At 46.4% G+C, this 24,734-nt stretch overlaps 16 non-coding genes across 16 annotated transcripts; all 16 read left to right on the top strand.

Annotated features, from left to right (window-relative positions):
• The first annotated feature begins 1,283 nt into the window (after positions 1–1,283).
• Positions 1,284–1,402, top strand: LOC140576498 (5S ribosomal RNA). Its single transcript, XR_011981708.1, has one exon. It is a non-coding gene; the product is annotated as a 5S ribosomal RNA (ribosomal RNA).
• Positions 1,403–2,792: 1,390 nt separating this feature from the next.
• LOC140576151 (5S ribosomal RNA) lies at positions 2,793–2,911 on the top strand. Its single transcript, XR_011981380.1, has one exon. It is a non-coding gene; the product is annotated as a 5S ribosomal RNA (ribosomal RNA).
• A 1,390-nt stretch (positions 2,912–4,301) lies between these two features.
• Positions 4,302–4,420, top strand: LOC140575762 (5S ribosomal RNA). The gene has a single exon (XR_011981026.1). It is a non-coding gene; the product is annotated as a 5S ribosomal RNA (ribosomal RNA).
• Positions 4,421–5,810: 1,390 nt separating this feature from the next.
• Positions 5,811–5,929, top strand: LOC140576152 (5S ribosomal RNA). Its single transcript, XR_011981381.1, has one exon. It is a non-coding gene; the product is annotated as a 5S ribosomal RNA (ribosomal RNA).
• Positions 5,930–7,319: 1,390 nt separating this feature from the next.
• On the top strand, positions 7,320–7,438 carry LOC140575932 (5S ribosomal RNA). Its single transcript, XR_011981184.1, has one exon. It is a non-coding gene; the product is annotated as a 5S ribosomal RNA (ribosomal RNA).
• Positions 7,439–8,828: 1,390 nt separating this feature from the next.
• LOC140576499 (5S ribosomal RNA) lies at positions 8,829–8,947 on the top strand. Its single transcript, XR_011981709.1, has one exon. It is a non-coding gene; the product is annotated as a 5S ribosomal RNA (ribosomal RNA).
• Positions 8,948–10,337: 1,390 nt separating this feature from the next.
• LOC140576153 (5S ribosomal RNA) lies at positions 10,338–10,456 on the top strand. The gene has a single exon (XR_011981382.1). It is a non-coding gene; the product is annotated as a 5S ribosomal RNA (ribosomal RNA).
• Positions 10,457–11,846: 1,390 nt separating this feature from the next.
• Positions 11,847–11,965, top strand: LOC140575765 (5S ribosomal RNA). Its single transcript, XR_011981028.1, has one exon. It is a non-coding gene; the product is annotated as a 5S ribosomal RNA (ribosomal RNA).
• Positions 11,966–13,355: 1,390 nt separating this feature from the next.
• On the top strand, positions 13,356–13,474 carry LOC140576154 (5S ribosomal RNA). Its single transcript, XR_011981383.1, has one exon. It is a non-coding gene; the product is annotated as a 5S ribosomal RNA (ribosomal RNA).
• A 1,390-nt stretch (positions 13,475–14,864) lies between these two features.
• Positions 14,865–14,983, top strand: LOC140576500 (5S ribosomal RNA). Its single transcript, XR_011981710.1, has one exon. It is a non-coding gene; the product is annotated as a 5S ribosomal RNA (ribosomal RNA).
• A 1,390-nt stretch (positions 14,984–16,373) lies between these two features.
• Positions 16,374–16,492, top strand: LOC140576501 (5S ribosomal RNA). The gene has a single exon (XR_011981711.1). It is a non-coding gene; the product is annotated as a 5S ribosomal RNA (ribosomal RNA).
• A 1,390-nt stretch (positions 16,493–17,882) lies between these two features.
• LOC140576155 (5S ribosomal RNA) lies at positions 17,883–18,001 on the top strand. The gene has a single exon (XR_011981384.1). It is a non-coding gene; the product is annotated as a 5S ribosomal RNA (ribosomal RNA).
• A 1,390-nt stretch (positions 18,002–19,391) lies between these two features.
• Positions 19,392–19,510, top strand: LOC140576503 (5S ribosomal RNA). The gene has a single exon (XR_011981713.1). It is a non-coding gene; the product is annotated as a 5S ribosomal RNA (ribosomal RNA).
• Positions 19,511–20,900: 1,390 nt separating this feature from the next.
• Positions 20,901–21,019, top strand: LOC140575858 (5S ribosomal RNA). The gene has a single exon (XR_011981115.1). It is a non-coding gene; the product is annotated as a 5S ribosomal RNA (ribosomal RNA).
• Positions 21,020–22,409: 1,390 nt separating this feature from the next.
• On the top strand, positions 22,410–22,528 carry LOC140576156 (5S ribosomal RNA). Its single transcript, XR_011981385.1, has one exon. It is a non-coding gene; the product is annotated as a 5S ribosomal RNA (ribosomal RNA).
• A 1,390-nt stretch (positions 22,529–23,918) lies between these two features.
• LOC140576157 (5S ribosomal RNA) lies at positions 23,919–24,037 on the top strand. Its single transcript, XR_011981386.1, has one exon. It is a non-coding gene; the product is annotated as a 5S ribosomal RNA (ribosomal RNA).
• The last annotated feature ends 697 nt before the right edge of the window (positions 24,038–24,734 follow it).

A 24,734-nucleotide genomic window follows, 5' to 3' on the forward strand; every position in this document is an offset into this window, starting at 1 on the left:
TACATGTACGTCCTTGTGTTACATTTCATACGGCCTTTGGAGTCTTCAGAGTCGAAACATTTCAGCGTCAGATGCCGTTTAAGCCCACCTGCATGGCCTGCCATGGGATGGAAACCAATCAGTTGTAGTTTGGCTTAATTATAGCCAGTTGCTCTCAAAACAAAACACTGGAAAATATTCAACAAGAACTCTGTGGAGGGAATGCTGTGGATAAAAGTAACCCAAGCCTGCCAGTAGGGGTCAGTGTACGTTTGAGGAAACTGACAACATGGGGGGGAAAGTCTGTTACAGGATGTCAACGCAGAGCAGAACTACAACCAATCACAGTTGCAGCTCATGGGTGGGACAAGCCCAATATTTGCTGTTAAAAACAAACAAACAAACAAAAAAACACCTGCTAAGTTAGATCACTTACTTAGGTCACATTAAAGCAACACATCACGAAAGGGAGTGAGCCGTGGGGCAATAACAGCACCGTTTCGTCACAACCGTGATGTTTATTTCACCGTTACACGCAACCTCAAGTCATGGGCCGCCATTCATGGGTCCCCGTTCTCGTTTCGGGGGGCTGATTTCCAGTTGTATTGAGTTTTTTTTAAAATTCTCCTCCCAGACCTGCCTGCATCTACAACAGTTGTTCTTTTGTCCCCCTAAAGCTTCACAGAGTTCTTTGAACTTGACATGGCGACGCCACTTCCCTAAGTCAAAAGGCTGGCTGGCCCACTCAGCCCGAGCCTGCTTCACCGGCATCCCTGCGACTCGCAACTCATCTCAGAGCGATGCTTCGCCCGGCGTGCTAGCGTGAGCTTTTTTCTTTTTTTTTTTTTGCCCGGCTTCCATATTGGTAGGAAGTAGCCTCTGCATTTATCCCATATTCCTGTTGTACCTTAGTATGTGGAATTTAGGGGTGTAAATAAAAGGAGCCAAGACAGTTGAGAAAGATTTGTGATTTTGTAATTGTCCCGTTTCACGAGCCCATTCGACTCATGTGGCTTATGTGACTTTTATGTTGACAAGGCCGAGTCTGGCGGCCGGCGTTAGCCTTTGTTGCTGAATGTTCAAGTGTCAGCCAAAAGAGCAAGTTTTGTTGTTTTATTTTTTTTGTGAAAAGAGAAGGAGGACAGGAGAGAGCAATGAAATGTGTGATTGGTTTGAATGAGCTTGGTGGGGTTGCTTTGGAAGTAAGAAAGGAGGGCGAGTAAATGTGTGTCCCCTGTAGTGTGGAAAAGGCAGCCGTCTTTTGCCGCATGCTTATAAATAGGCTGAGTGGAAGCAGTGCTCTCGCTTACGGCCGTACCACCCTGAGCACGCCCGATCTCGTCTGATCTCGGAAGCTAAGCAGGGTCGGGCCTGGTTAGTACTTGGATGGGAGACCGCCTGGGAATACCAGGTGCTGTAAGCTTTTGCCATCCTCAAGCACTTACATGCACATTCTTTCACTTGCTTTTCTTACTTTTACTCCATCTTACTTTACGCTTTCACAAATCTACAACGCATTACCCTTTCTTTTACATGTACGTCCTTGTGTTACATTTCATACGGCCTTTGGAGTCTTCAGAGTCGAAACATTTCAGCGTCAGATGCCGTTTAAGCCCACCTGCATGGCCTGCCATGGGATGGAAACCAATCAGTTGTAGTTTGGCTTAATTATAGCCAGTTGCTCTCAAAACAAAACACTGGAAAATATTCAACAAGAACTCTGTGGAGGGAATGCTGTGGATAAAAGTAACCCAAGCCTGCCAGTAGGGGTCAGTGTACGTTTGAGGAAACTGACAACATGGGGGGGAAAGTCTGTTACAGGATGTCAACGCAGAGCAGAACTACAACCAATCACAGTTGCAGCTCATGGGTGGGACAAGCCCAATATTTGCTGTTAAAAACAAACAAACAAACAAAAAAACACCTGCTAATTTAGATCACTTACTTAGGTCACATTAAAGCAACACATCACGAAAGGGAGTGAGCCGTGGGGCAATAACAGCACCGTTTCGTCACAGCCGTGATGTTTATTTCACCGTTACACGCAACCTCAAGTCATGGGCCGCCATTCATGGGTCCCCGTTCTCGTTTCGGGGGGCTGATTTCCAGTTGTATTGAGTTTTTTTTTAAATTCTCCTCCCAGACCTGCCTGCATCTACAACAGTTGTTCTTTTGTCCCCCTAAAGCTTCACAGAGTTCTTTGAACTTGACATGGCGACGCCACTTCCCTAAGTCAAAAGGCTGGCTGGCCCACTCAGCCCGAGCCTGCTTCACCGGCATCCCTGCGACTCGCAACTCATCTCAGAGCGATGCTTCGCCCGGCGTGCTAGCGTGAGCTTTTTTCTTTTTTTTTTTTTGCCCGGCTTCCATATTGGTAGGAAGTAGCCTCTGCATTTATCCCGTATTCCTGTTGTACCTTAGTATGTGGAATTTAGGGGTGTAAATAAAAGGAGCCAAGACAGTTGAGAAAGATTTGTGATTTTGTAATTGTCCCGTTTCACGAGCCCATTCGACTCATGTGGCTTATGTGACTTTTATGTTGACAAGGCCGAGTCTGGCGGCCGGCGTTAGCCTTTGTTGCTGAATGTTCAAGTGTCAGCCAAAAGAGCAAGTTTTGTTGTTTTATTTTTTTTGTGAAAAGAGAAGGAGGACAGGAGAGAGCAATGAAATGTGTGATTGGTTTGAATGAGCTTGGTGGGGTTGCTTTGGAAGTAAGAAAGGAGGGCGAGTAAATGTGTGTCCCCTGTAGTGTGGAAAAGGCAGCCGTCTTTTGCCGCATGCTTATAAATAGGCTGAGTGGAAGTAGTGCTCTCGCTTACGGCCATACCACCCTGAGCACGCCCGATCTCGTCTGATCTCGGAAGCTAAGCAGGGTCGGGCCTGGTTAGTACTTGGATGGGAGACCGCCTGGGAATACCAGGTGCTGTAAGCTTTTGCCATCCTCAAGCACTTACATGCACATTCTTTCACTTGCTTTTCTTACTTTTACTCCATCTTACTTTACGCTTTCACAAATCTACAACGCATTACCCTTTCTTTTACATGTACGTCCTTGTGTTACATTTCATACGGCCTTTGGAGTCTTCAGAGTCGAAACATTTCAGCGTCAGATGCCGTTTAAGCCCACCTGCATGGCCTGCCATGGGATGGAAACCAATCAGTTGTAGTTTGGCTTAATTATAGCCAGTTGCTCTCAAAACAAAACACTGGAAAATATTCAACAAGAACTCTGTGGAGGGAATGCTGTGGATAAAAGTAACCCAAGCCTGCCAGTAGGGGTCAGTGTACGTTTGAGGAAACTGACAACATGGGGGGGAAAGTCTGTTACAGGATGTCAACGCAGAGCAGAACTACAACCAATCACAGTTGCAGCTCATGGGTGGGACAAGCCCAATATTTGCTGTTAAAAACAAACAAACAAACAAAAAAACACCTGCTAATTTAGATCACTTACTTAGGTCACATTAAAGCAACACATCACGAAAGGGAGTGAGCCGTGGGGCAATAACAGCACCGTTTCGTCACAGCCGTGATGTTTATTTCACCGTTACACGCAACCTCAAGTCATGGGCCGCCATTCATGGGTCCCCGTTCTCGTTTCGGGGGGCTGATTTCCAGTTGTATTGAGTTTTTTTTAAAATTCTCCTCCCAGACCTGCCTGCATCTACAACAGTTGTTCTTTTGTCCCCCTAAAGCTTCACAGAGTTCTTTGAACTTGACATGGCGACGCCACTTCCCTAAGTCAAAAGGCTGGCTGGCCCACTCAGCCCGAGCCTGCTTCACCGGCATCCCTGCGACTCGCAACTCATCTCAGAGCGATGCTTCGCCCGGCGTGCTAGCGTGAGCTTTTTTCTTTTTTTTTTTTTGCCCGGCTTCCATATTGGTAGGAAGTAGCCTCTGCATTTATCCCGTATTCCTGTTGTACCTTAGTATGTGGAATTTAGGGGTGTAAATAAAAGGAGCCAAGACAGTTGAGAAAGATTTGTGATTTTGTAATTGTCCCGTTTCACGAGCCCATTCGACTCATGTGGCTTATGTGACTTTTATGTTGACAAGGCCGAGTCTGGCGGCCGGCGTTAGCCTTTGTTGCTGAATGTTCAAGTGTCAGCCAAAAGAGCAAGTTTTGTTGTTTTATTTTTTTTGTGAAAAGAGAAGGAGGACAGGAGAGAGCAATGAAATGTGTGATTGGTTTGAATGAGCTTGGTGGGGTTGCTTTGGAAGTAAGAAAGGAGGGCGAGTAAATGTGTGTCCCCTGTAGTGTGGAAAAGGCAGCCGTCTTTTGCCGCATGCTTATAAATAGGCTGAGTGGAAGCAGTGCTCTCGCTTACGGCCATAACACCCTGAGCACGCCCGATCTCGTCTGATCTCGGAAGCTAAGCAGGGTCGGGCCTGGTTAGTACTTGGATGGGAGACCGCCTGGGAATACCAGGTGCTGTAAGCTTTTGCCATCCTCAAGCACTTACATGCACATTCTTTCACTTGCTTTTCTTACTTTTACTCCATCTTACTTTACGCTTTCACAAATCTACAACGCATTACCCTTTCTTTTACATGTACGTCCTTGTGTTACATTTCATACGGCCTTTGGAGTCTTCAGAGTCGAAACATTTCAGCGTCAGATGCCGTTTAAGCCCACCTGCATGGCCTGCCATGGGATGGAAACCAATCAGTTGTAGTTTGGCTTAATTATAGCCAGTTGCTCTCAAAACAAAACACTGGAAAATATTCAACAAGAACTCTGTGGAGGGAATGCTGTGGATAAAAGTAACCCAAGCCTGCCAGTAGGGGTCAGTGTACGTTTGAGGAAACTGACAACATGGGGGGGAAAGTCTGTTACAGGATGTCAACGCAGAGCAGAACTACAACCAATCACAGTTGCAGCTCATGGGTGGGACAAGCCCAATATTTGCTGTTAAAAACAAACAAACAAACAAAAAAACACCTGCTAATTTAGATCACTTACTTAGGTCACATTAAAGCAACACATCACGAAAGGGAGTGAGCCGTGGGGCAATAACAGCACCGTTTCGTCACAGCCGTGATGTTTATTTCACCGTTACACGCAACCTCAAGTCATGGGCCGCCATTCATGGGTCCCCGTTCTCGTTTCGGGGGGCTGATTTCCAGTTGTATTGAGTTTTTTTTTAAATTCTCCTCCCAGACCTGCCTGCATCTACAACAGTTGTTCTTTTGTCCCCCTAAAGCTTCACAGAGTTCTTTGAACTTGACATGGCGACGCCACTTCCCTAAGTCAAAAGGCTGGCTGGCCCACTCAGCCCGAGCCTGCTTCACCGGCATCCCTGCGACTCGCAACTCATCTCAGAGCGATGCTTCGCCCGGCGTGCTAGCGTGAGCTTTTTTCTTTTTTTTTTTTTGCCCGGCTTCCATATTGGTAGGAAGTAGCCTCTGCATTTATCCCGTATTCCTGTTGTACCTTAGTATGTGGAATTTATGGGTGTAAATAAAAGGAGCCAAGACAGTTGAGAAAGATTTGTGATTTTGTAATTGGCCCGTTTCACAAGCCCATTCGACTCATGTGGCTTATGTGACTTTTATGTTGACAAGGCCGAGTCTGGCGGCCGGCGTTAGCCTTTGTTGCTGAATGTTCAAGTGTCAGCCAAAAGAGCAAGTTTTGTTGTTTTATTTTTTTTGTGAAAAGAGAAGGAGGACAGGAGAGAGCAATGAAATGTGTGATTGGTTTGAATGAGCTTGGTGGGGTTGCTTTGGAAGTAAGAAAGGAGGGCGAGTAAATGTGTGTCCCCTGTAGTGTGGAAAAGGCAGCCGTCTTTTGCCGCATGCTTATAAATAGGCTGAGTGGAAGCAGTGCTCTCGCTTACGGCCATACCACCCTGAGCACGCCCGATCTCGTCTGATCTCGGAAGCTAAGCAGGGTCGGGCCTGGTTAGTACTTGGATGGGAGACCGCCTGGGAATACCAGGTGCTGTAAGCTTTTGCCATCCTCAAGCACTTACATGCACATTCTTTCACTTGCTTTTCTTACTTTTACTCCATCTTACTTTACGCTTTCACAAATCTACAACGCATTACCCTTTCTTTTACATGTACGTCCTTGTGTTACATTTCATACGGCCTTTGGAGTCTTCAGAGTCGAAACATTTCAGCGTCAGATGCCGTTTAAGCCCACCTGCATGGCCTGCCATGGGATGGAAACCAATCAGTTGTAGTTTGGCTTAATTATAGCCAGTTGCTCTCAAAACAAAACACTGGAAAATATTCAACAAGAACTCTGTGGAGGGAATGCTGTGGATAAAAGTAACCCAAGCCTGCCAGTAGGGGTCAGTGTACGTTTGAGGAAACTGACAACATGGGGGGGAAAGTCTGTTACAGGATGTCAACGCAGAGCAGAACTACAACCAATCACAGTTGCAGCTCATGGGTGGGACAAGCCCAATATTTGCTGTTAAAAACAAACAAACAAACAAAAAAACACCTGCTAATTTAGATCACTTACTTAGGTCACATTAAAGCAACACATCACGAAAGGGAGTGAGCCGTGGGGCAATAACAGCACCGTTTCGTCACAGCCGTGATGTTTATTTCACCGTTACACGCAACCTCAAGTCATGGGCCGCCATTCATGGGTCCCCGTTCTCGTTTCGGGGGGCTGATTTCCAGTTGTATTGAGTTTTTTTTAAAATTCTCCTCCCAGACCTGCCTGCATCTACAACAGTTGTTCTTTTGTCCCCCTAAAGCTTCACAGAGTTCTTTGAACTTGACATGGCGACGCCACTTCCCTAAGTCAAAAGGCTGGCTGGCCCACTCAGCCCGAGCCTGCTTCACCGGCATCCCTGCGACTCGCAACTCATCTCAGAGCGATGCTTCGCCCGGCGTGCTAGCGTGAGCTTTTTTCTTTTTTTTTTTTTGCCCGGCTTCCATATTGGTAGGAAGTAGCCTCTGCATTTATCCCGTATTCCTGTTGTACCTTAGTATGTGGAATTTAGGGGTGTAAATAAAAGGAGCCAAGACAGTTGAGAAAGATTTGTGATTTTGTAATTGTCCCGTTTCACGAGCCCATTCGACTCATGTGGCTTATGTGACTTTTATGTTGACAAGGCCGAGTCTGGCGGCCGGCGTTAGCCTTTGTTGCTGAATGTTCAAGTGTCAGCCAAAAGAGCAAGTTTTGTTGTTTTATTTTTTTTGTGAAAAGAGAAGGAGGACAGGAGAGAGCAATGAAATGTGTGATTGGTTTGAATGAGCTTGGTGGGGTTGCTTTGGAAGTAAGAAAGGAGGGCGAGTAAATGTGTGTCCCCTGTAGTGTGGAAAAGGCAGCCGTCTTTTGCCGCATGCTTATAAATAGGCTGAGTGGAAGCAGTGCTCTCGCTTACGGCCGTACCACCCTGAGCACGCCCGATCTCGTCTGATCTCGGAAGCTAAGCAGGGTCGGGCCTGGTTAGTACTTGGATGGGAGACAGCCTGGGAATACCAGGTGCTGTAAGCTTTTGCCATCCTCAAGCACTTACATGCACATTCTTTCACTTGCTTTTCTTACTTTTACTCCATCTTACTTTACGCTTTCACAAATCTACAACGCATTACCCTTTCTTTTACATGTACGTCCTTGTGTTACATTTCATACGGCCTTTGGAGTCTTCAGAGTCGAAACATTTCAGCGTCAGATGCCGTTTAAGCCCACCTGCATGGCCTGCCATGGGATGGAAACCAATCAGTTGTAGTTTGGCTTAATTATAGCCAGTTGCTCTCAAAACAAAACACTGGAAAATATTCAACAAGAACTCTGTGGAGGGAATGCTGTGGATAAAAGTAACCCAAGCCTGCCAGTAGGGGTCAGTGTACGTTTGAGGAAACTGACAACATGGGGGGGAAAGTCTGTTACAGGATGTCAACGCAGAGCAGAACTACAACCAATCACAGTTGCAGCTCATGGGTGGGACAAGCCCAATATTTGCTGTTAAAAACAAACAAACAAACAAAAAAACACCTGCTAAGTTAGATCACTTACTTAGGTCACATTAAAGCAACACATCACGAAAGGGAGTGAGCCGTGGGGCAATAACAGCACCGTTTCGTCACAACCGTGATGTTTATTTCACCGTTACACGCAACCTCAAGTCATGGGCCGCCATTCATGGGTCCCCGTTCTCGTTTCGGGGGGCTGATTTCCAGTTGTATTGAGTTTTTTTTAAAATTCTCCTCCCAGACCTGCCTGCATCTACAACAGTTGTTCTTTTGTCCCCCTAAAGCTTCACAGAGTTCTTTGAACTTGACATGGCGACGCCACTTCCCTAAGTCAAAAGGCTGGCTGGCCCACTCAGCCCGAGCCTGCTTCACCGGCATCCCTGCGACTCGCAACTCATCTCAGAGCGATGCTTCGCCCGGCGTGCTAGCGTGAGCTTTTTTCTTTTTTTTTTTTTGCCCGGCTTCCATATTGGTAGGAAGTAGCCTCTGCATTTATCCCATATTCCTGTTGTACCTTAGTATGTGGAATTTAGGGGTGTAAATAAAAGGAGCCAAGACAGTTGAGAAAGATTTGTGATTTTGTAATTGTCCCGTTTCACGAGCCCATTCGACTCATGTGGCTTATGTGACTTTTATGTTGACAAGGCCGAGTCTGGCGGCCGGCGTTAGCCTTTGTTGCTGAATGTTCAAGTGTCAGCCAAAAGAGCAAGTTTTGTTGTTTTATTTTTTTTGTGAAAAGAGAAGGAGGACAGGAGAGAGCAATGAAATGTGTGATTGGTTTGAATGAGCTTGGTGGGGTTGCTTTGGAAGTAAGAAAGGAGGGCGAGTAAATGTGTGTCCCCTGTAGTGTGGAAAAGGCAGCCGTCTTTTGCCGCATGCTTATAAATAGGCTGAGTGGAAGCAGTGCTCTCGCTTACGGCCGTACCACCCTGAGCACGCCCGATCTCGTCTGATCTCGGAAGCTAAGCAGGGTCGGGCCTGGTTAGTACTTGGATGGGAGACCGCCTGGGAATACCAGGTGCTGTAAGCTTTTGCCATCCTCAAGCACTTACATGCACATTCTTTCACTTGCTTTTCTTACTTTTACTCCATCTTACTTTACGCTTTCACAAATCTACAACGCATTACCCTTTCTTTTACATGTACGTCCTTGTGTTACATTTCATACGGCCTTTGGAGTCTTCAGAGTCGAAACATTTCAGCGTCAGATGCCGTTTAAGCCCACCTGCATGGCCTGCCATGGGATGGAAACCAATCAGTTGTAGTTTGGCTTAATTATAGCCAGTTGCTCTCAAAACAAAACACTGGAAAATATTCAACAAGAACTCTGTGGAGGGAATGCTGTGGATAAAAGTAACCCAAGCCTGCCAGTAGGGGTCAGTGTACGTTTGAGGAAACTGACAACATGGGGGGGAAAGTCTGTTACAGGATGTCAACGCAGAGCAGAACTACAACCAATCACAGTTGCAGCTCATGGGTGGGACAAGCCCAATATTTGCTGTTAAAAACAAACAAACAAACAAAAAAACACCTGCTAATTTAGATCACTTACTTAGGTCACATTAAAGCAACACATCACGAAAGGGAGTGAGCCGTGGGGCAATAACAGCACCGTTTCGTCACAGCCGTGATGTTTATTTCACCGTTACACGCAACCTCAAGTCATGGGCCGCCATTCATGGGTCCCCGTTCTCGTTTCGGGGGGCTGATTTCCAGTTGTATTGAGTTTTTTTTTAAATTCTCCTCCCAGACCTGCCTGCATCTACAACAGTTGTTCTTTTGTCCCCCTAAAGCTTCACAGAGTTCTTTGAACTTGACATGGCGACGCCACTTCCCTAAGTCAAAAGGCTGGCTGGCCCACTCAGCCCGAGCCTGCTTCACCGGCATCCCTGCGACTCGCAACTCATCTCAGAGCGATGCTTCGCCCGGCGTGCTAGCGTGAGCTTTTTTCTTTTTTTTTTTTTGCCCGGCTTCCATATTGGTAGGAAGTAGCCTCTGCATTTATCCCGTATTCCTGTTGTACCTTAGTATGTGGAATTTAGGGGTGTAAATAAAAGGAGCCAAGACAGTTGAGAAAGATTTGTGATTTTGTAATTGTCCCGTTTCACGAGCCCATTCGACTCATGTGGCTTATGTGACTTTTATGTTGACAAGGCCGAGTCTGGCGGCCGGCGTTAGCCTTTGTTGCTGAATGTTCAAGTGTCAGCCAAAAGAGCAAGTTTTGTTGTTTTATTTTTTTTGTGAAAAGAGAAGGAGGACAGGAGAGAGCAATGAAATGTGTGATTGGTTTGAATGAGCTTGGTGGGGTTGCTTTGGAAGTAAGAAAGGAGGGCGAGTAAATGTGTGTCCCCTGTAGTGTGGAAAAGGCAGCCGTCTTTTGCCGCATGCTTATAAATAGGCTGAGTGGAAGTAGTGCTCTCGCTTACGGCCATACCACCCTGAGCACGCCCGATCTCGTCTGATCTCGGAAGCTAAGCAGGGTCGGGCCTGGTTAGTACTTGGATGGGAGACCGCCTGGGAATACCAGGTGCTGTAAGCTTTTGCCATCCTCAAGCACTTACATGCACATTCTTTCACTTGCTTTTCTTACTTTTACTCCATCTTACTTTACGCTTTCACAAATCTACAACGCATTACCCTTTCTTTTACATGTACGTCCTTGTGTTACATTTCATACGGCCTTTGGAGTCTTCAGAGTCGAAACATTTCAGCGTCAGATGCCGTTTAAGCCCACCTGCATGGCCTGCCATGGGATGGAAACCAATCAGTTGTAGTTTGGCTTAATTATAGCCAGTTGCTCTCAAAACAAAACACTGGAAAATATTCAACAAGAACTCTGTGGAGGGAATGCTGTGGATAAAAGTAACCCAAGCCTGCCAGTAGGGGTCAGTGTACGTTTGAGGAAACTGACAACATGGGGGGGAAAGTCTGTTACAGGATGTCAACGCAGAGCAGAACTACAACCAATCACAGTTGCAGCTCATGGGTGGGACAAGCCCAATATTTGCTGTTAAAAACAAACAAACAAACAAAAAAACACCTGCTAATTTAGATCACTTACTTAGGTCACATTAAAGCAACACATCACGAAAGGGAGTGAGCCGTGGGGCAATAACAGCACCGTTTCGTCACAGCCGTGATGTTTATTTCACCGTTACACGCAACCTCAAGTCATGGGCCGCCATTCATGGGTCCCCGTTCTCGTTTCGGGGGGCTGATTTCCAGTTGTATTGAGTTTTTTTTAAAATTCTCCTCCCAGACCTGCCTGCATCTACAACAGTTGTTCTTTTGTCCCCCTAAAGCTTCACAGAGTTCTTTGAACTTGACATGGCGACGCCACTTCCCTAAGTCAAAAGGCTGGCTGGCCCACTCAGCCCGAGCCTGCTTCACCGGCATCCCTGCGACTCGCAACTCATCTCAGAGCGATGCTTCGCCCGGCGTGCTAGCGTGAGCTTTTTTCTTTTTTTTTTTTTGCCCGGCTTCCATATTGGTAGGAAGTAGCCTCTGCATTTATCCCGTATTCCTGTTGTACCTTAGTATGTGGAATTTAGGGGTGTAAATAAAAGGAGCCAAGACAGTTGAGAAAGATTTGTGATTTTGTAATTGTCCCGTTTCACGAGCCCATTCGACTCATGTGGCTTATGTGACTTTTATGTTGACAAGGCCGAGTCTGGCGGCCGGCGTTAGCCTTTGTTGCTGAATGTTCAAGTGTCAGCCAAAAGAGCAAGTTTTGTTGTTTTATTTTTTTTGTGAAAAGAGAAGGAGGACAGGAGAGAGCAATGAAATGTGTGATTGGTTTGAATGAGCTTGGTGGGGTTGCTTTGGAAGTAAGAAAGGAGGGCGAGTAAATGTGTGTCCCCTGTAGTGTGGAAAAGGCAGCCGTCTTTTGCCGCATGCTTATAAATAGGCTGAGTGGAAGCAGTGCTCTCGCTTACGGCCATAACACCCTGAGCACGCCCGATCTCGTCTGATCTCGGAAGCTAAGCAGGGTCGGGCCTGGTTAGTACTTGGATGGGAGACCGCCTGGGAATACCAGGTGCTGTAAGCTTTTGCCATCCTCAAGCACTTACATGCACATTCTTTCACTTGCTTTTCTTACTTTTACTCCATCTTACTTTACGCTTTCACAAATCTACAACGCATTACCCTTTCTTTTACATGTACGTCCTTGTGTTACATTTCATACGGCCTTTGGAGTCTTCAGAGTCGAAACATTTCAGCGTCAGATGCCGTTTAAGCCCACCTGCATGGCCTGCCATGGGATGGAAACCAATCAGTTGTAGTTTGGCTTAATTATAGCCAGTTGCTCTCAAAACAAAACACTGGAAAATATTCAACAAGAACTCTGTGGAGGGAATGCTGTGGATAAAAGTAACCCAAGCCTGCCAGTAGGGGTCAGTGTACGTTTGAGGAAACTGACAACATGGGGGGGAAAGTCTGTTACAGGATGTCAACGCAGAGCAGAACTACAACCAATCACAGTTGCAGCTCATGGGTGGGACAAGCCCAATATTTGCTGTTAAAAACAAACAAACAAACAAAAAAACACCTGCTAATTTAGATCACTTACTTAGGTCACATTAAAGCAACACATCACGAAAGGGAGTGAGCCGTGGGGCAATAACAGCACCGTTTCGTCACAGCCGTGATGTTTATTTCACCGTTACACGCAACCTCAAGTCATGGGCCGCCATTCATGGGTCCCCGTTCTCGTTTCGGGGGGCTGATTTCCAGTTGTATTGAGTTTTTTTTAAAATTCTCCTCCCAGACCTGCCTGCATCTACAACAGTTGTTCTTTTGTCCCCCTAAAGCTTCACAGAGTTCTTTGAACTTGACATGGCGACGCCACTTCCCTAAGTCAAAAGGCTGGCTGGCCCACTCAGCCCGAGCCTGCTTCACCGGCATCCCTGCGACTCGCAACTCATCTCAGAGCGATGCTTCGCCCGGCGTGCTAGCGTGAGCTTTTTTCTTTTTTTTTTTTTGCCCGGCTTCCATATTGGTAGGAAGTAGCCTCTGCATTTATCCCGTATTCCTGTTGTACCTTAGTATGTGGAATTTAGGGGTGTAAATAAAAGGAGCCAAGACAGTTGAGAAAGATTTGTGATTTTGTAATTGTCCCGTTTCACGAGCCCATTCGACTCATGTGGCTTATGTGACTTTTATGTTGACAAGGCCGAGTCTGGCGGCCGGCGTTAGCCTTTGTTGCTGAATGTTCAAGTGTCAGCCAAAAGAGCAAGTTTTGTTGTTTTATTTTTTTTGTGAAAAGAGAAGGAGGACAGGAGAGAGCAATGAAATGTGTGATTGGTTTGAATGAGCTTGGTGGGGTTGCTTTGGAAGTAAGAAAGGAGGGCGAGTAAATGTGTGTCCCCTGTAGTGTGGAAAAGGCAGCCGTCTTTTGCCGCATGCTTATAAATAGGCTGAGTGGAAGCAGTGCTCTCGCTTACGGCCATACCACCCTGAGCACGCCCGATCTCGTCTGATCTCGGAAGCTAAGCAGGGTCGGGCCTGGTTAGTACTTGGATGGGAGACCGCCTGGGAATACCAGGTGCTGTAAGCTTTTGCCATCCTCAAGCACTTACATGCACATTCTTTCACTTGCTTTTCTTACTTTTACTCCATCTTACTTTACGCTTTCACAAATCTACAACGCATTACCCTTTCTTTTACATGTACGTCCTTGTGTTACATTTCATACGGCCTTTGGAGTCTTCAGAGTCGAAACATTTCAGCGTCAGATGCCGTTTAAGCCCACCTGCATGGCCTGCCATGGGATGGAAACCAATCAGTTGTAGTTTGGCTTAATTATAGCCAGTTGCTCTCAAAACAAAACACTGGAAAATATTCAACAAGAACTCTGTGGAGGGAATGCTGTGGATAAAAGTAACCCAAGCCTGCCAGTAGGGGTCAGTGTACGTTTGAGGAAACTGACAACATGGGGGGGAAAGTCTGTTACAGGATGTCAACGCAGAGCAGAACTACAACCAATCACAGTTGCAGCTCATGGGTGGGACAAGCCCAATATTTGCTGTTAAAAACAAACAAACAAACAAAAAAACACCTGCTAATTTAGATCACTTACTTAGGTCACATTAAAGCAACACATCACGAAAGGGAGTGAGCCGTGGGGCAATAACAGCACCGTTTCGTCACAGCCGTGATGTTTATTTCACCGTTACACGCAACCTCAAGTCATGGGCCGCCATTCATGGGTCCCCGTTCTCGTTTCGGGGGGCTGATTTCCAGTTGTATTGAGTTTTTTTTAAAATTCTCCTCCCAGACCTGCCTGCATCTACAACAGTTGTTCTTTTGTCCCCCTAAAGCTTCACAGAGTTCTTTGAACTTGACATGGCGACGCCACTTCCCTAAGTCAAAAGGCTGGCTGGCCCACTCAGCCCGAGCCTGCTTCACCGGCATCCCTGCGACTCGCAACTCATCTCAGAGCGATGCTTCGCCCGGCGTGCTAGCGTGAGCTTTTTTCTTTTTTTTTTTTTGCCCGGCTTCCATATTGGTAGGAAGTAGCCTCTGCATTTATCCCGTATTCCTGTTGTACCTTAGTATGTGGAATTTAGGGGTGTAAATAAAAGGAGCCAAGACAGTTGAGAAAGATTTGTGATTTTGTAATTGTCCCGTTTCACGAGCCCATTCGACTCATGTGGCTTATGTGACTTTTATGTTGACAAGGCCGAGTCTGGCGGCCGGCGTTAGCCTTTGTTGCTGAATGTTCAAGTGTCAGCCAAAAGAGCAAGTTTTGTTGTTTTATTTTTTTTGTGAAAAGAGAAGGAGGACAGGAGAGAGCAATGAAATGTGTGATTGGTTTGAATGAGCTTGGTGGGGTTGCTTTGGAAGTAAGAAAGGAGGGCGAGTAAATGTGTGTCCCCTGTAGTGTGGAAAAGGCAGCCGTCTTTTGCCGCATGCTTATAAATAGGCTGAGTGGAAGCAGTGCTCTCGCTTACGGCCGTACCACCCTGAGCACGCCCGATCTCGTCTGATCTCGGAAGCTAAGCAGGGTCGGGCCTGGTTAGTACTTGGATGGGAGACCGCCTGGGAATACCAGGTGCTGTAAGCTTTTGCCATCCTCAAGCACTTACATGCACATTCTTTCACTTGCTTTTCTTACTTTTACTCCATCTTACTTTACGCTTTCACAAATCTACAACGCATTACCCTTTCTTTTACATGTACGTCCTTGTGTTACATTTCATACGGCCTTTGGAGTCTTCAGAGTCGAAACATTTCAGCGTCAGATGCCGTTTAAGCCCACCTGCATGGCCTGCCATGGGATGGAAACCAATCAGTTGTAGTTTGGCTTAATTATAGCCAGTTGCTCTCAAAACAAAACACTGGAAAATATTCAACAAGAACTCTGTGGAGGGAATGCTGTGGATAAAAGTAACCCAAGCCTGCCAGTAGGGGTCAGTGTACGTTTGAGGAAACTGACAACATGGGGGGGAAAGTCTGTTACAGGATGTCAACGCAGAGCAGAACTACAACCAATCACAGTTGCAGCTCATGGGTGGGACAAGCCCAATATTTGCTGTTAAAAACAAACAAACAAACAAAAAAACACCTGCTAATTTAGATCACTTACTTAGGTCACATTAAAGCAACACATCACGAAAGGGAGTGAGCCGTGGGGCAATAACAGCACCGTTTCGTCACAGCCGTGATGTTTATTTCACCGTTACACGCAACCTCAAGTCATGGGCCGCCATTCATGGGTCCCCGTTCTCGTTTCGGGGGGCTGATTTCCAGTTGTATTGAGTTTTTTTTTAAATTCTCCTCCCAGACCTGCCTGCATCTACAACAGTTGTTCTTTTGTCCCCCTAAAGCTTCACAGAGTTCTTTGAACTTGACATGGCGACGCCACTTCCCTAAGTCAAAAGGCTGGCTGGCCCACTCAGCCCGAGCCTGCTTCACCGGCATCCCTGCGACTCGCAACTCATCTCAGAGCGATGCTTCGCCCGGCGTGCTAGCGTGAGCTTTTTTCTTTTTTTTTTTTTGCCCGGCTTCCATATTGGTAGGAAGTAGCCTCTGCATTTATCCCGTATTCCTGTTGTACCTTAGTATGTGGAATTTAGGGGTGTAAATAAAAGGAGCCAAGACAGTTGAGAAAGATTTGTGATTTTGTAATTGTCCCGTTTCACGAGCCCATTCGACTCATGTGGCTTATGTGACTTTTATGTTGACAAGGCCGAGTCTGGCGGCCGGCGTTAGCCTTTGTTGCTGAATGTTCAAGTGTCAGCCAAAAGAGCAAGTTTTGTTGTTTTATTTTTTTTGTGAAAAGAGAAGGAGGACAGGAGAGAGCAATGAAATGTGTGATTGGTTTGAATGAGCTTGGTGGGGTTGCTTTGGAAGTAAGAAAGGAGGGCGAGTAAATGTGTGTCCCCTGTAGTGTGGAAAAGGCAGCCGTCTTTTGCCGCATGCTTATAAATAGGCTGAGTGGAAGCAGTGCTCTCGCTTACGGCCGTACCACCCTGAGCACGCCCGATCTCGTCTGATCTCGGAAGCTAAGCAGGGTCGGGCCTGGTTAGTACTTGGATGGGAGACCGCCTGGGAATACCAGGTGCTGTAAGCTTTTGCCATCCTCAAGCACTTACATGCACATTCTTTCACTTGCTTTTCTTACTTTTACTCCATCTTACTTTACGCTTTCACAAATCTACAACGCATTACCCTTTCTTTTACATGTACGTCCTTGTGTTACATTTCATACGGCCTTTGGAGTCTTCAGAGTCGAAACATTTCAGCGTCAGATGCCGTTTAAGCCCACCTGCATGGCCTGCCATGGGATGGAAACCAATCAGTTGTAGTTTGGCTTAATTATAGCCAGTTGCTCTCAAAACAAAACACTGGAAAATATTCAACAAGAACTCTGTGGAGGGAATGCTGTGGATAAAAGTAACCCAAGCCTGCCAGTAGGGGTCAGTGTACGTTTGAGGAAACTGACAACATGGGGGGGAAAGTCTGTTACAGGATGTCAACGCAGAGCAGAACTACAACCAATCACAGTTGCAGCTCATGGGTGGGACAAGCCCAATATTTGCTGTTAAAAACAAACAAACAAACAAAAAAACACCTGCTAATTTAGATCACTTACTTAGGTCACATTAAAGCAACACATCACGAAAGGGAGTGAGCCGTGGGGCAATAACAGCACCGTTTCGTCACAGCCGTGATGTTTATTTCACCGTTACACGCAACCTCAAGTCATGGGCCGCCATTCATGGGTCCCCGTTCTCGTTTCGGGGGGCTGATTTCCAGTTGTATTGAGTTTTTTTTAAAATTCTCCTCCCAGACCTGCCTGCATCTACAACAGTTGTTCTTTTGTCCCCCTAAAGCTTCACAGAGTTCTTTGAACTTGACATGGCGACGCCACTTCCCTAAGTCAAAAGGCTGGCTGGCCCACTCAGCCCGAGCCTGCTTCACCGGCATCCCTGCGACTCGCAACTCATCTCAGAGCGATGCTTCGCCCGGCGTGCTAGCGTGAGCTTTTTTCTTTTTTTTTTTTTGCCCGGCTTCCATATTGGTAGGAAGTAGCCTCTGCATTTATCCCGTATTCCTGTTGTACCTTAGTATGTGGAATTTAGGGGTGTAAATAAAAGGAGCCAAGACAGTTGAGAAAGATTTGTGATTTTGTAATTGTCCCGTTTCACGAGCCCATTCGACTCATGTGGCTTATGTGACTTTTATGTTGACAAGGCCGAGTCTGGCGGCCGGCGTTAGCCTTTGTTGCTGAATGTTCAAGTGTCAGCCAAAAGAGCAAGTTTTGTTGTTTTATTTTTTTTGTGAAAAGAGAAGGAGGACAGGAGAGAGCAATGAAATGTGTGATTGGTTTGAATGAGCTTGGTGGGGTTGCTTTGGAAGTAAGAAAGGAGGGCGAGTAAATGTGTGTCCCCTGTAGTGTGGAAAAGGCAGCCGTCTTTTGCCGCATGCTTATAAATAGGCTGAGTGGAAGCAGTGCTCTCGCTTACGGCCATACCACCCTGAGCACGCCCGATCTCGTCTGATCTCGGAAGCTAAGCAGGGTCGGGCCTGGTTAGTACTTGGATGGGAGACCGCCTGGGAATACCAGGTGCTGTAAGCTTTTGCCATCCTCAAGCACTTACATGCACATTCTTTCACTTGCTTTTCTTACTTTTACTCCATCTTACTTTACGCTTTCACAAATCTACAACGCATTACCCTTTCTTTTACATGTACGTCCTTGTGTTACATTTCATACGGCCTTTGGAGTCTTCAGAGTCGAAACATTTCAGCGTCAGATGCCGTTTAAGCCCACCTGCATGGCCTGCCATGGGATGGAAACCAATCAGTTGTAGTTTGGCTTAATTATAGCCAGTTGCTCTCAAAACAAAACACTGGAAAATATTCAACAAGAACTCTGTGGAGGGAATGCTGTGGATAAAAGTAACCCAAGCCTGCCAGTAGGGGTCAGTGTACGTTTGAGGAAACTGACAACATGGGGGGGAAAGTCTGTTACAGGATGTCAACGCAGAGCAGAACTACAACCAATCACAGTTGCAGCTCATGGGTGGGACAAGCCCAATATTTGCTGTTAAAAACAAACAAACAAACAAAAAAACACCTGCTAATTTAGATCACTTACTTAGGTCACATTAAAGCAACACATCACGAAAGGGAGTGAGCCGTGGGGCAATAACAGCACCGTTTCGTCACAGCCGTGATGTTTATTTCACCGTTACACGCAACCTCAAGTCATGGGCCGCCATTCATGGGTCCCCGTTCTCGTTTCGGGGGGCTGATTTCCAGTTGTATTGAGTTTTTTTTAAAATTCTCCTCCCAGACCTGCCTGCATCTACAACAGTTGTTCTTTTGTCCCCCTAAAGCTTCACAGAGTTCTTTGAACTTGACATGGCGACGCCACTTCCCTAAGTCAAAAGGCTGGCTGGCCCACTCAGCCCGAGCCTGCTTCACCGGCATCCCTGCGACTCGCAACTCATCTCAGAGCGATGCTTCGCCCGGCGTGCTAGCGTGAGCTTTTTTCTTTTTTTTTTTTTGCCCGGCTTCCATATTGGTAGGAAGTAGCCTCTGCATTTATCCCGTATTCCTGTTGTACCTTAGTATGTGGAATTTAGGGGTGTAAATAAAAGGAGCCAAGACAGTTGAGAAAGATTTGTGATTTTGTAATTGTCCCGTTTCACGAGCCCATTCGACTCATGTGGCTTATGTGACTTTTATGTTGACAAGGCCGAGTCTGGCGGCCGGCGTTAGCCTTTGTTGCTGAATGTTCAAGTGTCAGCCAAAAGAGCAAGTTTTGTTGTTTTATTTTTTTTGTGAAAAGAGAAGGAGGACAGGAGAGAGCAATGAAATGTGTGATTGGTTTGAATGAGCTTGGTGGGGTTGCTTTGGAAGTAAGAAAGGAGGGCGAGTAAATGTGTGTCCCCTGTAGTGTGGAAAAGGCAGCCGTCTTTTGCCGCATGCTTATAAATAGGCTGAGTGGAAGCAGTGCTCTCGCTTACGGCCGTACCACCCTGAGCACGCCCGATCTCGTCTGATCTCGGAAGCTAAGCAGGGTCGGGCCTGGTTAGTACTTGGATGGGAGACCGCCTGGGAATACCAGGTGCTGTAAGCTTTTGCCATCCTCAAGCACTTACATGCACATTCTTTCACTTGCTTTTCTTACTTTTACTCCATCTTACTTTACGCTTTCACAAATCTACAACGCATTACCCTTTCTTTTACATGTACGTCCTTGTGTTACATTTCATACGGCCTTTGGAGTCTTCAGAGTCGAAACATTTCAGCGTCAGATGCCGTTTAAGCCCACCTGCATGGCCTGCCATGGGATGGAAACCAATCAGTTGTAGTTTGGCTTAATTATAGCCAGTTGCTCTCAAAACAAAACACTGGAAAATATTCAACAAGAACTCTGTGGAGGGAATGCTGTGGATAAAAGTAACCCAAGCCTGCCAGTAGGGGTCAGTGTACGTTTGAGGAAACTGACAACATGGGGGGGAAAGTCTGTTACAGGATGTCAACGCAGAGCAGAACTACAACCAATCACAGTTGCAGCTCATGGGTGGGACAAGCCCAATATTTGCTGTTAAAAACAAACAAACAAACAAAAAAACACCTGCTAATTTAGATCACTTACTTAGGTCACATTAAAGCAACACATCACGAAAGGGAGTGAGCCGTGGGGCAATAACAGCACCGTTTCGTCACAGCCGTGATGTTTATTTCACCGTTACACGCAACCTCAAGTCATGGGCCGCCATTCATGGGTCCCCGTTCTCGTTTCGGGGGGCTGATTTCCAGTTGTATTGAGTTTTTTTTAAAATTCTCCTCCCAGACCTGCCTGCATCTACAACAGTTGTTCTTTTGTCCCCCTAAAGCTTCACAGAGTTCTTTGAACTTGACATGGCGACGCCACTTCCCTAAGTCAAAAGGCTGGCTGGCCCACTCAGCCCGAGCCTGCTTCACCGGCATCCCTGCGACTCGCAACTCATCTCAGAGCGATGCTTCGCCCGGCGTGCTAGCGTGAGCTTTTTTCTTTTTTTTTTTTTGCCCGGCTTCCATATTGGTAGGAAGTAGCCTCTGCATTTATCCCGTATTCCTGTTGTACCTTAGTATGTGGAATTTAGGGGTGTAAATAAAAGGAGCCAAGACAGTTGAGAAAGATTTGTGATTTTGTAATTGTCCCGTTTCACGAGCCCATTCGACTCATGTGGCTTATGTGACTTTTATGTTGACAAGGCCGAGTCTGGCGGCCGGCGTTAGCCTTTGTTGCTGAATGTTCAAGTGTCAGCCAAAAGAGCAAGTTTTGTTGTTTTATTTTTTTTGTGAAAAGAGAAGGAGGACAGGAGAGAGCAATGAAATGTGTGATTGGTTTGAATGAGCTTGGTGGGGTTGCTTTGGAAGTAAGAAAGGAGGGCGAGTAAATGTGTGTCCCCTGTAGTGTGGAAAAGGCAGCCGTCTTTTGCCGCATGCTTATAAATAGGCTGAGTGGAAGCAGTGCTCTCGCTTACGGCCGTACCACCCTGAGCACGCCAGATCTCGTCTGATCTCGGAAGCTAAGCAGGGTCGGGCCTGGTTAGTACTTGGATGGGAGACCGCCTGGGAATACCAGGTGCTGTAAGCTTTTGCCATCCTCAAGCACTTACATGCACATTCTTTCACTTGCTTTTCTTACTTTTACTCCATCTTACTTTACGCTTTCACAAATCTACAACGCATTACCCTTTCTTTTACATGTACGTCCTTGTGTTACATTTCATACGGCCTTTGGAGTCTTCAGAGTCGAAACATTTCAGCGTCAGATGCCGTTTAAGCCCACCTGCATGGCCTGCCATGGGATGGAAACCAATCAGTTGTAGTTTGGCTTAATTATAGCCAGTTGCTCTCAAAACAAAACACTGGAAAATATTCAACAAGAACTCTGTGGAGGGAATGCTGTGGATAAAAGTAACCCAAGCCTGCCAGTAGGGGTCAGTGTACGTTTGAGGAAACTGACAACATGGGGGGGAAAGTCTGTTACAGGATGTCAACGCAGAGCAGAACTACAACCAATCACAGTTGCAGCTCATGGGTGGGACAAGCCCAATATTTGCTGTTAAAAACAAACAAACAAACAAAAAAACACCTGCTAATTTAGATCACTTACTTAGGTCACATTAAAGCAACACATCACGAAAGGGAGTGAGCCGTGGGGCAATAACAGCACCGTTTCGTCACAGCCGTGATGTTTATTTCACCGTTACACGCAACCTCAAGTCATGGGCCGCCATTCATGGGTCCCCGTTCTCGTTTCGGGGGGCTGATTTCCAGTTGTATTGAGTTTTTTTTAAAATTCTCCTCCCAGACCTGCCTGCATCTACAACAGTTGTTCTTTTGTCCCCCTAAAGCTTCACAGAGTTCTTTGAACTTGACATGGCGACGCCACTTCCCTAAGTCAAAAGGCTGGCTGGCCCACTCAGCCCGAGCCTGCTTCACCGGCATCCCTGCGACTCGCAACTCATCTCAGAGCGATGCTTCGCCCGGCGTGCTAGCGTGAGCTTTTTTCTTTTTTTTTTTTTGCCCGGCTTCCATATTGGTAGGAAGTAGCCTCTGCATTTATCCCGTATTCCTGTTGTACCTTAGTATGTGGAATTTAGGGGTGTAAATAAAAGGAGCCAAGACAGTTGAGAAAGATTTGTGATTTTGTAATTGTCCCGTTTCACGAGCCCATTCGACTCATGTGGCTTATGTGACTTTTATGTTGACAAGGCCGAGTCTGGCGGCCGGCGTTAGCCTTTGTTGCTGAATGTTCAAGTGTCAGCCAAAAGAGCAAGTTTTGTTGTTTTATTTTTTTTGTGAAAAGAGAAGGAGGACAGGAGAGAGCAATGAAATGTGTGATTGGTTTGAATGAGCTTGGTGGGGTTGCTTTGGAAGTAAGAAAGGAGGGCGAGTAAATGTGTGTCCCCTGTAGTGTGGAAAAGGCAGCCGTCTTTTGCCGCATGCTTATAAATAGGCTGAGTGGAAGCAGTGCTCTCGCTTACGGCCATACCACCCTGAGCACGCCCGATCTCGTCTGATCTCGGAAGCTAAGCAGGGTCGGGCCTGGTTAGTACTTGGATGGGAGACCGCCTGGGAATACCAGGTGCTGTAAGCTTTTGCCATCCTCAAGCACTTACATGCACATTCTTTCACTTGCTTTTCTTACTTTTACTCCATCTTACTTTACGCTTTCACAAATCTACAACGCATTACCCTTTCTTTTACATGTACGTCCTTGTGTTACATTTCATACGGCCTTTGGAGTCTTCAGAGTCGAAACATTTCAGCGTCAGATGCCGTTTAAGCCCACCTGCATGGCCTGCCATGGGATGGAAACCAATCAGTTGTAGTTTGGCTTAATTATAGCCAGTTGCTCTCAAAACAAAACACTGGAAAATATTCAACAAGAACTCTGTGGAGGGAATGCTGTGGATAAAAGTAACCCAAGCCTGCCAGTAGGGGTCAGTGTACGTTTGAGGAAACTGACAACATGGGGGGGAAAGTCTGTTACAGGATGTCAACGCAGAGCAGAACTACAACCAATCACAGTTGCAGCTCATGGGTGGGACAAGCCCAATATTTGCTGTTAAAAACAAACAAACAAACAAAAAAACACCTGCTAATTTAGATCACTTACTTAGGTCACATTAAAGCAACACATCACGAAAGGGAGTGAGCCGTGGGGCAATAACAGCACCGTTTCGTCACAGCCGTGATGTTTATTTCACCGTTACACGCAACCTCAAGTCATGGGCCGCCATTCATGGGTCCCCGTTCTCGTTTCGGGGGGCTGATTTCCAGTTGTATTGAGTTTTTTTTAAAATTCTCCTCCCAGACCTGCCTGCATCTACAACAGTTGTTCTTTTGTCCCCCTAAAGCTTCACAGAGTTCTTTGAACTTGACATGGCGACGCCACTTCCCTAAGTCAAAAGGCTGGCTGGCCCACTCAGCCCGAGCCTGCTTCACCGGCATCCCTGCGACTCGCAACTCATCTCAGAGCGATGCTTCGCCCGGCGTGCTAGCGTGAGCTTTTTTCTTTTTTTTTTTTTGCCCGGCTTCCATATTGGTAGGAAGTAGCCTCTGCATTTATCCCGTATTCCTGTTGTACCTTAGTATGTGGAATTTAGGGGTGTAAATAAAAGGAGCCAAGACAGTTGAGAAAGATTTGTGATTTTGTAATTGTCCCGTTTCACGAGCCCATTCGACTCATGTGGCTTATGTGACTTTTATGTTGACAAGGCCGAGTCTGGCGGCCGGCGTTAGCCTTTGTTGCTGAATGTTCAAGTGTCAGCCAAAAGAGCAAGTTTTGTTGTTTTATTTTTTTTGTGAAAAGAGAAGGAGGACAGGAGAGAGCAATGAAATGTGTGATTGGTTTGAATGAGCTTGGTGGGGTTGCTTTGGAAGTAAGAAAGGAGGGCGAGTAAATGTGTGTCCCCTGTAGTGTGGAAAAGGCAGCCGTCTTTTGCCGCATGCTTATAAATAGGCTGAGTGGAAGCAGTGCTCTCGCTTACGGCCATACCACCCTGAGCACGCCCGATCTCGTCTGATCTCGGAAGCTAAGCAGGGTCGGGCCTGGTTAGTACTTGGATGGGAGACCGCCTGGGAATACCAGGTGCTGTAAGCTTTTGCCATCCTCAAGCACTTACATGCACATTCTTTCACTTGCTTTTCTTACTTTTACTCCATCTTACTTTACGCTTTCACAAATCTACAACGCATTACCCTTTCTTTTACATGTACGTCCTTGTGTTACATTTCATACGGCCTTTGGAGTCTTCAGAGTCGAAACATTTCAGCGTCAGATGCCGTTTAAGCCCACCTGCATGGCCTGCCATGGGATGGAAACCAATCAGTTGTAGTTTGGCTTAATTATAGCCAGTTGCTCTCAAAACAAAACACTGGAAAATATTCAACAAGAACTCTGTGGAGGGAATGCTGTGGATAAAAGTAACCCAAGCCTGCCAGTAGGGGTCAGTGTACGTTTGAGGAAACTGACAACATGGGGGGGAAAGTCTGTTACAGGATGTCAACGCAGAGCAGAACTACAACCAATCACAGTTGCAGCTCATGGGTGGGACAAGCCCAATATTTGCTGTTAAAAACAAACAAACAAACAAAAAAACACCTGCTAATTTAGATCACTTACTTAGGTCACATTAAAGCAACACATCACGAAAGGGAGTGAGCCGTGGGGCAATAACAGCACCGTTTCGTCACAGCCGTGATGTTTATTTCACCGTTACACGCAACCTCAAGTCATGGGCCGCCATTCATGGGTCCCCGTTCTCGTTTCGGGGGGCTGATTTCCAGTTGTATTGAGT

This window comes from Salminus brasiliensis, chromosome 13 (assembly GCF_030463535.1).
Source record: "Salminus brasiliensis chromosome 13, fSalBra1.hap2, whole genome shotgun sequence".
Taxonomy (NCBI): Eukaryota; Metazoa; Chordata; class Actinopteri; order Characiformes; family Bryconidae; genus Salminus; species Salminus brasiliensis.